Source organism: Telmatherina bonti (assembly GCF_933228915.1).
Source record: "Telmatherina bonti genome assembly, chromosome: 16".
NCBI classification, from domain to species: domain Eukaryota; kingdom Metazoa; phylum Chordata; class Actinopteri; order Atheriniformes; family Telmatherinidae; genus Telmatherina; species Telmatherina bonti.
In genome coordinates this window covers 31,717,831-31,730,768 of record NC_136614.1, presented here as the reverse complement: position 1 = coordinate 31,730,768, position 12,938 = coordinate 31,717,831, and the positions used below count along the sequence as shown (strand labels likewise).

At 38.5% G+C, this 12,938-nt stretch overlaps 1 protein-coding gene across 1 annotated transcript in view; it reads right to left on the bottom strand.

Annotated features, from left to right (window-relative positions):
- The window catches only part of disp1 (dispatched homolog 1), a 119,847-nt gene that overhangs the window by 48,112 nt on the left and 58,797 nt on the right, over positions 1 to 12,938 (bottom strand). Inside the window, exon 4 of the mRNA XM_079255436.1 lies at positions 1,745 to 1,849. The gene's annotated coding sequence lies outside the window, so the exon portion shown is untranslated. The remainder of the gene's footprint in view (positions 1 to 1,744; positions 1,850 to 12,938) is intronic.

Sequence of the window (12,938 nt, the reverse complement as noted above, 5' to 3'; positions counted from 1 at the left end):
ATACTGACTATCACTGCCCTACGACAACGTCCTCTAGCTTTATTTATTAAATAAAACCAAGTCATCTCTCTACTGAATCCGCCATCATTCAGACTGAGCGGAAGGAAAGCGCCGCCTCCCTCCTGTCTTTTCCGCCGCGTTTGCCGCTCGCTTCACACAAGCGGCAGGAGCGTTTTGGGCGTCGGACACAAAAGTGGCAGTTTAGTGACCAGCATTTTGAGCGTTTTATACACACATATATATATATATATATACATATATATATATATATATATATATATATATATATGTACATATATATATATATATATATATATATTTATATATATATATATATGTACATATATATATATATATATATATACATATATATATATATATATATATATATATATATATATATATATATATATATATATATATATATATATATAAATATATATGTACATATATATATATATATATATATATATATATATATATATATATATATATATATATATATATATATATATATATATATTTACATATACACATATATGTATATATATAAAATTGTGCAGCCCTAGCAGGGACACATTGAAAACTTGTAGGACACTACAGGATGGGAACTGGTGATTGTACTAGACAATCCACCGTAAAACTACTATTTGAAGAGATTTTTTACAGTGGTTTAGAGACTGTAACACTAAAATAGTTTCTCTTGGATCACTGGACTCTTAAAAACATGCAGGAGGAAAACAGGAGAAAAGAGGGGAAAATTCAGACTATTCCTTCCAACATTTTTGAGGCTTCAAGCTAAAAAATGAATAAGCTCAAAGCACTAAGTACACAGAAGGAATGCAGAAAATGCAGTATAATGTGTTTTACTGATACATGTCTGCAGGAATGTATGCAGAACTCTAATGTACTTCTACACTGTATGCGTGTACAACAAAGTTAGTGGACAGCTAGAAGGAAGAGGTGTAGCAATGCATCTCAACTTGGACATGTCACGGTAAAGAAAAAAACCATCCTTAAGTTTGTAAATATCATCTTACAACATCAAGAGATCTCGCTGCGTCCCGGGGACTGATCTGAAGCACATAGAAATGTTTGTTCAGAGAAGAATGCTGCACAACCGTCTGGAAATAATGAACACTTCTTCACATCCTCTACACCAGGGATCACCAATCCTGGTCCTACAGGTTTTCCAAGTGTCCCTGCTGCAACACACCTGATTCAAATCACTGTGTGTTTAGCAGACATGAGCAGAGCTTGTTTGAGTCTGAGACAGGAGTTTTCCAGCAGGGTCGCTTGGAAAACCTGCAGGACACCGACCATAGAGGACCAGGATTGGTGATCCCTGCTTAACACAACACCGTGAAGAAACAACATCACCTTCAGACAGAGGCTTCTTCAACTTTACTGCATCACAAAGAAGACACATTTCAAACAACACCTATCACCCCTCAGAGAAATATTAGTGTAAATTAATTCTTTAAATCAGTCATTCATATCATTCAATTCAATTCAATCAATTGAATTTCTCTTTGGGGATTAATTAAAGTATTTTTCATTTAATTTCATTCCTCACACATCTGCACACAGATCATCAGCAAACTTCTAGCTTTACCTTTACACACTGTGTTATGTGTGAGGTTTAAGATAAAGATGTCATTTGAGGCTCCATGTCAGATTATCTAAGATGGTTTTTCAAGCAGCTGTTGCCTAGTAGCTCACATGAAAACATGTTGGTTTGTACCTGAAGAGGAAATAATGAGTCACAGTGGTGTCCAGTCTGCCCCTCAATCCAGCATTAAGTTCCTCCTCAGCAATGCTCATTGTCCTCACGGTACATGGCTTGTTTCTGTAAAACATAAGTCAAAATAAAAGCTCACTAATAACATCTGGAGGAGTCCACTTATCCACAGCAGAGGTAAAACCTTCAGCATTACGACACAGTTTAACCCTGCAACAAAAATAAACTCACAACACAGCAGCTGTTTTTTAATCTTCATACTTTTAGTTGCAGCTCCCTGTTTTTAACAGCTCATGTGCAAGAAGCCCCTCATTAACATTATTTATAACCTTTTTGAATTAAAAAAAAAACCTCTAAACTGTTACAACGAGGTCTGTTGCCTCGTTGCCATTAAAAAATTAATGTTTTGTGTTGGGTGTGTATGCATTTATAGTAAATACAGTTCAGGTCAACAGGTTTCACTGCTTGTGAGGATTTACAAAAATCCACCGAAGTTCTGGAAGGAGGAATGTCCAAGTCTTCGTACAAAAACTAGAGTTTCCTGCTTATCTGTTTCCTTTAAAGAAAAAAATCACATTATTAACTCTCCTTTAATGATAGCAACCAAGACTATCCAGTGAATAATAGTGGTTAATAGTGAATTAGGTTTAAAATAGACCCTCCTTCTATTTCCACATGGAAATCTGATTTCAGAGGTCTTTTAGTTTGGAACAGTTGGACACTATGTCCATGGAAGAAGCCATATTTTTTTCAAAGAGAAATGGAAAAAAACATAAATTACGGGAATTGTTGATGATCTGGATCATCAATCATCACATTTTTGAGCCGGGAACAAAGAACATCTGATTTATACTGACACTCTGGTGCACATAAATACATAAAAATGGACTGTTGCGTAACTGCATCAGTACATGAATCACACTTTTTGCCAGCGGACGATCAACTTGTTTTGCTTTTTCTTCCTCTTCCCTTGTATTGTTTCGTTTAATGTACAAATTTAAATTATTTGTTTAAAACCATAAAAAAAAACATGAATCTGATTCCACTTCCTTTAATCCATCATCTTCTCACTAGAATTTTTCCTATCAATACATAATCATTAGTTTTTTCCACTAATATCAAAACTGTTTGCATTTTAAAGGGAAAACTTTATATGAAGGGCAATATCAAAATTTGAATTAAATTGTTGTGTGTAAATTATTATTTACACACTTATTTTTCTTTTATTTGTTCAAAATAAATAAACTAAAAAAACAAACTAAGAATAAAAATAATTTTTTGTAATTATGAGAAAAAATCAAGTTAATTTAAAAACTTATATTAAAAAATGTTACAAATTCATATAAAATTAATTAGATTTCTTAAATATTCCATTTTAATATAATAATATATCAAACGATAATATCTGTATGACGATAATATCGGACATCTCTAAGTTTTAACTATATAATCATTTAGTATAAAAGATGGGGTATTTGTAACTTTACATTAGCATATGTAGATTTGATGTAATTACAACAATTATCCAATTATTCACAGTTATCAGACTTTAAAAGTCTGTAAAATGTAAACTCATCACCAGATTATGCCGTTTGCTGGATCGCTGTAATCATCAGATAATTTCAGAAACCAGTCTTGGATTTAAAGAATCATGAAATTCCTCTCTTTTTTTTATATATTTACTTGAAATGCCCACCTTTAGCTGGAATTTAAACCGGAAGCCTCAGGATTTCTTCGCAGTCTCTGCCAACAATCAGTAATGAACCTTTTATTAACCCTAACCCGAACAGTTCACTTAAAGGAAATCCACTAAAACCATTGGTTTAATTATTCTTTTTTTCCTGCACAAATAACCTCTTGTAATAGTTTTTATTCTGATAAAGGGGTCTACCGTATAGCAATAACATATGAGCAGACGTGTGTGTCATGAACTGCAGTAGAGGGGCTTATGTAGAGGAATCCTGTCTGATCTTTCTCTCCCCACTGATCTAGCAAGTGGGTAAAAGTGCAAGTGGCTGAATTTGCCATGTTGTTGTGGTTGAGGAGACACATGCTGTATCCAGATGATCTCTGTCTGTCTGTTTCTTATCAATTCCCTTCACACACAATATGCAGATAAAAAAAAAAAAATAGAAAATGGAAGAATGAGTGGGAGGATGGAAAGAAAAAGAAAAGTTGAAGAAACTGGCTTGAGCTGAAAGACATTGGCAGGAGAGTTCAGCTGCACATCTTGTCAACGTTTCTCTCTGAGGTGTTGACTGACAGCTTGGGAGGTGGGAATGACATCACATTCATGTTTGACTCACTTCGGCTGGCAGGTAAAAACCTTACAGGTCAAGATATTTGGCTTAATTTATTCATGGCTATTTTTTTTATCTAAATAAATACAAAAAATGGATAAAATAGCTGCAGGGGCTTTTTTTTTCAGGTTACAGTCCAACTGCAGATATGAAAGAACAAATGATGTAGTTTTCTTCACTTCATGCAGAATAACCACCAGCATTGTGCGCTGAAATAAATTATTATTAATTATTATTATTATTGTTAAATGGCATTGATGTTACATCAAAATGTGACAAATTAAACAGTTTGCTTAAGTTACGTGATAAGGATGAGAAAACCTAAATAGGTCTATAAAACATTTTCCATGTAAAGTTTCACTACAGCATGAGGTTTCATTGGGGGATGGTGGGTAGACGTTCCCACCATCCCCCCAATTTCGGTTTCCCAAAGCCATTAAAAGTAAAGGTTTGTCATATAAACAACAAACAAAATGTTATCAGGCTGCATTCTGTACACAAATGCAGTGGCTTTACTTACCTGAAAATATGGCGTCTAAACCAAGCGGTTAAAAGTAAAGCCTTTGCAGAAGTGCATAAAACTGCAGTTCCCACTTCATCCACTAGGGGCTCCAAAACAGAGCAAATCCCCATAGACTCCCATGTTAAAAAGGCCAACTTCACAGCAGAAATAAACATGTTTACAGCCTGGTTCAAAAATCCATTTTCGGTTGTCAGGTAACTTCATGACAACTGTGGGGGGAGTAAATTTTTTTCTAACTCGCCCGTTTAAAAGTAATTTAATCTCGAAATTCAGCATATTTAGGAGTCTGTCCTTTTGATTGACAGGTACCGATCTCTCGCTTCAAGTCAGAATAACGTAGAACAACCGCGGTTTTTAGCCGGTTAACAGCATGACTTAGCTTTAGCCCGCTTACCTCCGTTAGCTGGTTAGCTCCTGTTATCTCCGGGTTAGCTCGGTTAGCTCTTAGCTACAGAAAGCTCAGCGTTCGCTCACTGTCAATCATCCACCATGACGCTCACAGCCCCCCTCTTAGCTCCACCTCTTTGCCCATATTTGTATTTTCCGGGTGAGACGACGCCCATGTCTCTGCTAAGATAGTGATGGTAGGAACCGCCCATCAAGCTTCAATTCAGCTCTTCAGAAACCGATGGGTGACGTCACAGAGGATCTGTCCATCATTTTATATACAGTCCAGATGGACTATGGTCCAAACAGAGCACACAGAACTGGTTTGTTTTTAATACACACTTTAAAGCTTTACTTCAGTACGACTCTATTGTCTCTGGTAGGATTACTTTTTTTTGTTAAAAGCGACTAGCGACAAATCTAGCAGCTTTTACTGGAGTTATGAGAGACTTTTCTGGTGTTTTGGCGACTGACTTGAAGGCACATATTGTTCTGCAGTTACTGTAAGGAAGGAGCAGCGGGAGCCTCTCCCATCCTAAAGCACTCCCAGGCGGCCAGTCTCAGTCGGCTCCGGCTGCAGGTCAATGTAGAATAACTGCAGTAGGTTGTGGAAGTTCACCTAAACATAGTTTATACCATTGTCAGTGAGAACTGGCTGCATTATTTTTGTATAAACGCACAAGTAGTTCGGCGAGTTAAATCACTATAATATCCCTCCGTTACGGGGCGTTACCACAGCAAGGTGTTAATCAGCTGGTTCAGATCAGCTGTCTTTTGACAGGTGAATGCGAGAAACGAGCTGTAGCTTGACAGCGGTTGTTTGGTATAAAACTTAAATAGAGGCCAACGTAAAATAGTTCCTATACTTCAGCAAATGTTGTAAAAAAGAAATACAAATTTGTTATGAAATATTTACTGTGTGGGACCATGGTATAAGCAGATTAAACAACTCGTAACCGTGTGCTAGACGGTTATAATGCCCAACGCCGAGTCGAAACATTAGGAAGCGCAGCGTTGTTCAATCCTTACTTATGTTTATCTATTCAGTTAACATCAGTATTTGTACTTTGTCAAGACAAAGGTTCATGTTATTTGTCTTCTAAAATATGTGGAATCCTAAAGACATTTCTTTAAAAGTCACAGTTTAATATTTTTAAAAAATTCATGTTGTTAAAGATAAAAGGATAATCGTGTTAAATAATCGAGATTTTAACTTCAGTCAAAATAATCGTGATTATAATTTTTGCCATAATCGAGCAGCCCTAATTAAGAGTCCTCCGCCTCGTCTGTTGTTCATACTGCGTCCATTGTTGCAGTGTATTTCTGCAGTATACTTGCATAAGACAACATAAAAAAACCAAAACAGTGATAGTTTTGTCTCCATGTTTGATGATCAGTTTTCTTCTTCACGTGGGTCTTGTTCTCTCTTTTGCTAAACACCAGTGCAGCGCCACCTCTGGTGTGAATGGGGATATATTATTGTAAAGGTTTGGCGCGTTTGACCAAAGTGCAGCGTGAACACGATCTCGCTCCACATGGATACACCCCCCTACAACTGAGCCGAGTCCCCAATCGGACCAAATCTAGCGGACTGTCCTGATGTGAATGCACCCTTAATCTATGTTTTTATTTTTATATGATCTATTTATTGTTATTTTCGGGAACATTTTATCTTTTTTAATTCCATTTTCCTTATTTGTTTATATATAACTGTAAATAAATGCAGATGATTGCAGATTCCAGGGTGAACTGGCTTATTGCCAGTTTGTAATGATGGATCCCAACCGGCACTGTGGCTTTATAGTTTCAGTAAATCAATAAGAAAAAGAGGTGGAGAAGCTAGTTTTTATAATAAAGCTTTTCATATGGACGAGGATTCTTCATCAGCTGTGTTGGAAAATCTGGCCGAGGACATGACGGTTTTCCCAGGAGACGCGAGCCGACAGCTTATATTTAAAGTTTACGATGCCACGTATTCTAATGCCATTTAGTAACACTGAAACCTACCGAGCTCATATAAAAGTCAAACACTGACAACTTTAATTACCCTCATTAAGGTTTTTCTAAGCGCACGCTGAATCAATAATCACCAGACTGTCTGGCACGGAAACGCTGCAGAGTTTAGGGTTTAAAAACAGCCCAGCTGTTTCACTCCTGTTACTTTAGCACATAAAAATATGCTCACTTCTGGCGCAAAGCTGGGCTCAGCCTTCTAATTATGGCTGTTTTTCTAAAGGATTTCCCATGGTGTTAGAAGATTTAGGTCAGCTTTTGTCCTTCATCAATACAGATCACCCCTGTCTTCTTCTTCTCTCCCAGCTTTCCCTCTTCCCATTTGCTAAGTGACTTCCTAGTCTGGGAAAAGACACAGTTCAATCGAAAAGTATTTCTTCTGTTGTCTGTCGGATGGAGAGGAGCGGGGAGGGGAGGGACTGATAGGGAGTGGAAAAAGAAAGAAGAGAGGAACCACTAAGTTCCTATGAAGCAGAATGCAAATGAAGATGAGTCCGACAAATGAAGACAGCTCAAGATGGAGCGAAAACATCTTAAGTAACTTCAACGGAGTCTCGGTTTGATCTGAAAGCAGGGAAGTGAGGAAGAGGAAGCAGACAGACAGGAAGGTTTCTGCAGGGCGGGGGGGTTAGTGGGCAGATGTTTTCTGTGTGTGGATTGATGGAAAAGTGTTTATTTGAGAGGAGCAAAGTTAGCGTTTGCTCTTCAGGAGGAGAACGAGCATACCACCAGATTTTACACTTTGACCCTCTTCAAAGCCTCGTGGTCAGCAAATACTGTGTATGTGAGTGTGCATTGTGTCCTCTAGCCGAGAAATTCCTTCATTTTCCTGTTACTGAATAGTAGATGTCTCCACAAGATGTGAATGGGAAATGGTGCATAGAGGCTAAATAAATTATTTTTAACCCCCCCACATCATCTTTTGTTTCTTGTGGAACTCTGTGGGGTGAATTGTGATGGATAGATGACCATTTTGGGGTTCTACAGACATTTTCCAGGAAGTTGTTTCCTATTCAGGAGGTTTACAAGTCAGCCAGAAAAAGCAGTGTTTATTCAGACACTCATCTACAATGAGCGGTTGTCACATTTTCATCATCACTACTATGTTTTGACCTGAAAATTATGATTAATTCCACTTCCTGCCAAACTTTCCACCAATCAGACAACTCAAATTGATGGAGATGTCCAACTGGGAGCAGCCAAAGATCGAGAAGTGAGCAGAAAGCTCTACTAAAATTCTGTTTTGAGGGCAAGCTCAAGCTCTGCCTTTGGCTTTTAACTGGATGTGTTTCTTATTAAATCCATTTAGCGAAATTGATTTCCCTTTTTTTTTTAAATTTGATTATTTTATCAGCGTTTTTCTTGTTTAATTATGTAATAGCTGTTCATTTAATACACAACCTATTGTTTTAGCTTTCACCATTCTGGTTTTATGGTTTTCCTTTCATAAACTCTTTCACACCTAGTACTTGTTGCTCTTATTATTAATATTATTATTATCATTATTATTATTATTATTATTATTAACAACAACAATAATAATAATATAACCATATAATCATTATTATCAGTAGTAAAAAAAAAGTATTTAATTAATTTCTGCTCTGTTTATTTTTATATATGTATGTATATATGTACCTTGTTCGCTGAGGGGGGGGTCAGTTTAGTTCAGTTAGGCCTGAACCCACTCAGCCAACTAATCAACAAGACCAGGATCTACAGCAGGGACATCAGAATGTCATTCGGACTGGAGAAATGTGGGCAAATGATAACAAAGAGAGGGAAGGTAATCCATATGGAGGGCATTGCACTCCCGAAGGGCAGGATAACAGATGTGCTACAAGTACCTGGGCATACCACAGGCAAATGGCAACCATGGAGAAGCCACAAGGAAAGTTGCCACAGATAAATACCTGCAATGAGTGAGGCAAGTACTGGGAAGTCAGCTCAATGGCAAGAACAAGATCTGGGACATTAACAGCTATACCCTGCCAGTGATCCGATACCCTGCAGGGATAATAAGCTAAAGCAGGAAGCTCAGATGTCAAAACACATAAGCTGCTCATCAAGCATGGAGGGTTTCACCCCAAGTCCAGTGCCCAACGACTATACACTAAGTGCAAAGAAGGGGGCCAGGGACTAGTGAGCATCAAGGCCACTATCCAAGATGAAACACCCAAGCTCCACGAATACATCTGGAAGAGGGCACCAAGGGATGAAGCACTTAGTGAATGTCTCAGACAGTGGAGTCTGGAGGAACACAAGATGGAAGAACCATCATGGGAGGAAAAGGGATGTACAGATCACCAAAGTGGCCGATATTAACAAGTCCTATCAATGGCTGGACTGAAGGACAGCACAAAGGCACTTATCATGGCAGCACAGGAGCAGGACTTGAGCACCAGAGCGATTGAGGCCCGGATCTACTATACCAGGCACACTATAGAAAGGAGCCCCTAAAACAATCCAGCACGTCACAGCAGGGTGCAAGATACTGGCAGGCAAAGAATACATGGAGCGCCATAACCAAGTAGCCGGCATAGTGTACAAGAACATCTGTGCAGAATATGGACTGGAGACCCCTAAGTCCCAGTGGGAAACTCCTCCCAAGGTGGTGGAGAATGAGAAGGCTAAGATCCTCTGGGACTTCCAGATCCAGACAGATAAAATGGTGGTGGCCAACCAACTGGACATAGTGATCATGGATAAGCAGCAGAGGAAAGCCGTGGTGATCAATGTATCCATCCCCAATGATGGAAATATCAGGGAAAAGAAGCATGAGAAACTGGAGAAGTACCAAGGCCTCAAGGAAGAACTGGAGAAGGCCTGGAGGGTGAAAGCAACAGTAGTACCCACAGTGATTGGAGCATTGGGGGCGTGTCCCTCACACTGGAGAAGTTGCTCCAACAGATACCTGGTGAGACATCAGACATCTCCGTCCAGTCCTAGAAACAGCTAAGATACTGTGTAGGACCCTCAAGCTCCCAGGACTCTGGTAGAGAACCGAAGCTTGAGAGATGAACAGCCACCTGCCCTGGGAGATGGGAGGTGTGGGTGAGAGAGGAATTTTTTTAAATAATAAAATTAAAGGAAAAATGAAGGTGTTAAAAAAAACAACAGATTTAATTGTGGAACCTTTGTCAGAGCACAATTTTCTAGTACGGTGACAACAATGATTCAGTCCACTACTTCTTTGCTGTAATGCTATATTTAGCAATGTTTCATACCCTTCAGTGAGTTTAGAGACAAAACGAGAATCGACAAGTCTAGTGACTTTTTCTGGCGGTATCAGGACTCTTGGTAAGTAACAAAAGAACAACTAGCACTTCTCCGTTAGCCCCCCCCCCCCCGGACATTAGACCAGTGATAGTAAACCAGGATGGGATCAGTCAGTGGCAGCTTCAGTCTGATCTTGCACCAGAGGTGATCACCTCCTACTCTGACTGCAGCTTGAAGCTGGATGCTGCATAAGGGACCAAGCTTCTGGTATTTTCATCTGGACAGGAAAGCTTACGTAGCAGCTGCTACTGCTCACCGTCATGAGAAAACAAGAAGTTATTAGCAGAAGTCTACCGTGTGTATCATCGTAATCTGTGTACCGGCAAAATGTGCGCTGACAAACTTTGTGTTCTGTGATTAAATGCTGAAATTTTCTTAAATAATCATAACTAACACATTAACGTTCCACCTGTAATATAATAATTTAATTAAGGGCATTTTAGGATGACAAACAAAGCCAACTCCTAGATGACAAAATATCTGACAAGTGTGAATATAATGCCCAAAAGCTCTGGAGGATGATTGTGATAAAACCAGATTGCATCCGTATGTCAAATTTCTCTGGAAGCCTCCGGAGGAGGACGGACTTGTGGGGAAAAAAAAGCACTACATTTGTTGTGTGGTTGAAAATATTGGAGGTGTGAGATAACATCCTGTTGCCATGAACCTTTTGACAGGCAGGCAAACTGAGAGAAAAGAAGATGTGGAGGTGAAACGATGGGAATTAATATAAATTATATAAATTATTAAATTATTATATAAATTAAGACATTTCTAATACATTACTTATGGTATTACACTGTGGAAAACTAACAAGAAGTTTGTTTACAAAAATAAAGTTTACCAAAATGCATTTCCTATGGAAGCAAATCTGTGCCATAATTCAAACAAAAATGTATTGAGAGGAATGTTTGTTTCACTTTCAGGAAGTAGCTGCATTTTATTTCCATCATAAATAAAAATTAATATTAAATCTAAATACTGCATTTTGATTTTCTTCTTAAAGTCTGTAATTTAAATGGAATATCATTAGTTTTATCTCTCTGTGAAATGAATATCCACCTGCATGATCTTTAATCCGTAATTTTTACTTACTTCCACATAAACAGTTTTGCATCGCCCCATAGCGAGCAGTTGTTTTGACTAAGTTGCTAAGCGGTTTGGTTCGCCTGACTTAAAGGTTTTAACACAAAACAAACCAAAAGAAAGTGTGAAATCTTCAGGAAATCCACCTAATTTCACAGAGACCCCAGATCATCCAGGTGTAAATGCCCCCTTGCTGTTAAACCTGCCATCATTGTCTATATTTGTGATATAATTTAACCGCCAACTTTCTCCAGTCGCTTTGTTGTGAAGCTTCTCATATCACTAGAGCTACACTACTGGTTGGAAGGGTTCTGATCAGCACAGAAGTGACTGGGTATCAGGCTAAAGAAGCCTTTTTCTACACACTTTTGGAAACTAATAAGGGATTAGTCTAGTGACTGTAAGAAAGACTAATTACGACTGTAAAGTGCTCCTTTTTAGGTTGCATAGTAACTGTTACTTTTCCTCGTTTTAATATGTAAAACAATTTGATATTTTCATTTGTTTGATTAAAGCAGTCGATCAATTTAAAACACTAGCTTTTGCTATTTTTGGGGTCATGTTTTAAAATGTTTGGGCAGCACTGTAGTATGCTAGCTTATGTAGCTATCCAGGCTCTTTTACAAGCCTCTGATGGTGTGCAACGCGTGCAGGAAGAAAGGTACGTGCAGAGGGGGTTGAGGGTGTTACTGTATGTTGATAAACATACAGTATCAACCAATCAATCTTTTAGAACAGATCGGTTGAAATGATTACATTTGTTTAGTCCTGTTTGTTTTGTTATTTTAGTGTTACTGCCATATACTGTATATAAAAAGGTAGACGGAGCCTCTGTGACGTCACCCATAAGTTTCTGACGAGCTGAATTGAAGCTCGGTGGGCGGTTCCTACCATCACCATGTTGGCAGCGTCATGCGCGTCGTCTCGCCCAGAAAATACAAATATGGGCAAAGAGGTAGAGCTAAGAGGGCAGCCGTGAGTGTCATGGCGGACGATTGATATCGAGCGAACTCCGAGCTTTCTGTAGCTAAAAGCTAACCCTGAGAAAACGGGAGCTAACCAGCTAGCGGAGGGAAACGGGCTAAAGCTAAGTCACGTTGTTAACCGGCTAAAAACCGTGGTTGTTCTATGTTCTTCTGACTTGAAGCGAGAGATCGGTACCTGTCAATCAAAAGGAAACACCCCTAAATATGCTGAATTTCAAAATTAAATTACTTTTAAACGGGCGAGTTAGAAAAAAATTCACTCCCCCACAGTTGTCATGAAGGTAAACCTGACCTATAAACCAAAAATGGATTTTTGTACCAGGCTGTAAACATGTTTATTTCTGCTGTGAAGTTGGTCTTTTTAACATAGGAGCCTACGGGGATTTGTTCTGTTTTGGAGCCCCTAGTGGATGAAAGGGGAACTGCAGTTTTATGCACTTCTGCATAGGCTTCACTTTTACCGCCGGAGGTTGCCGCTTGGTTACAGCATTAAATTGTTTGGCTGCAGTCAGAGTGTGAAGGGGTGAAGTAAAAAATATTTTATGAAAACATCTCTTACCTTTGATGTCATTATAATTACTTCTAAATAACAAAAGTGGAGAACGACATTATTTTTATATAAT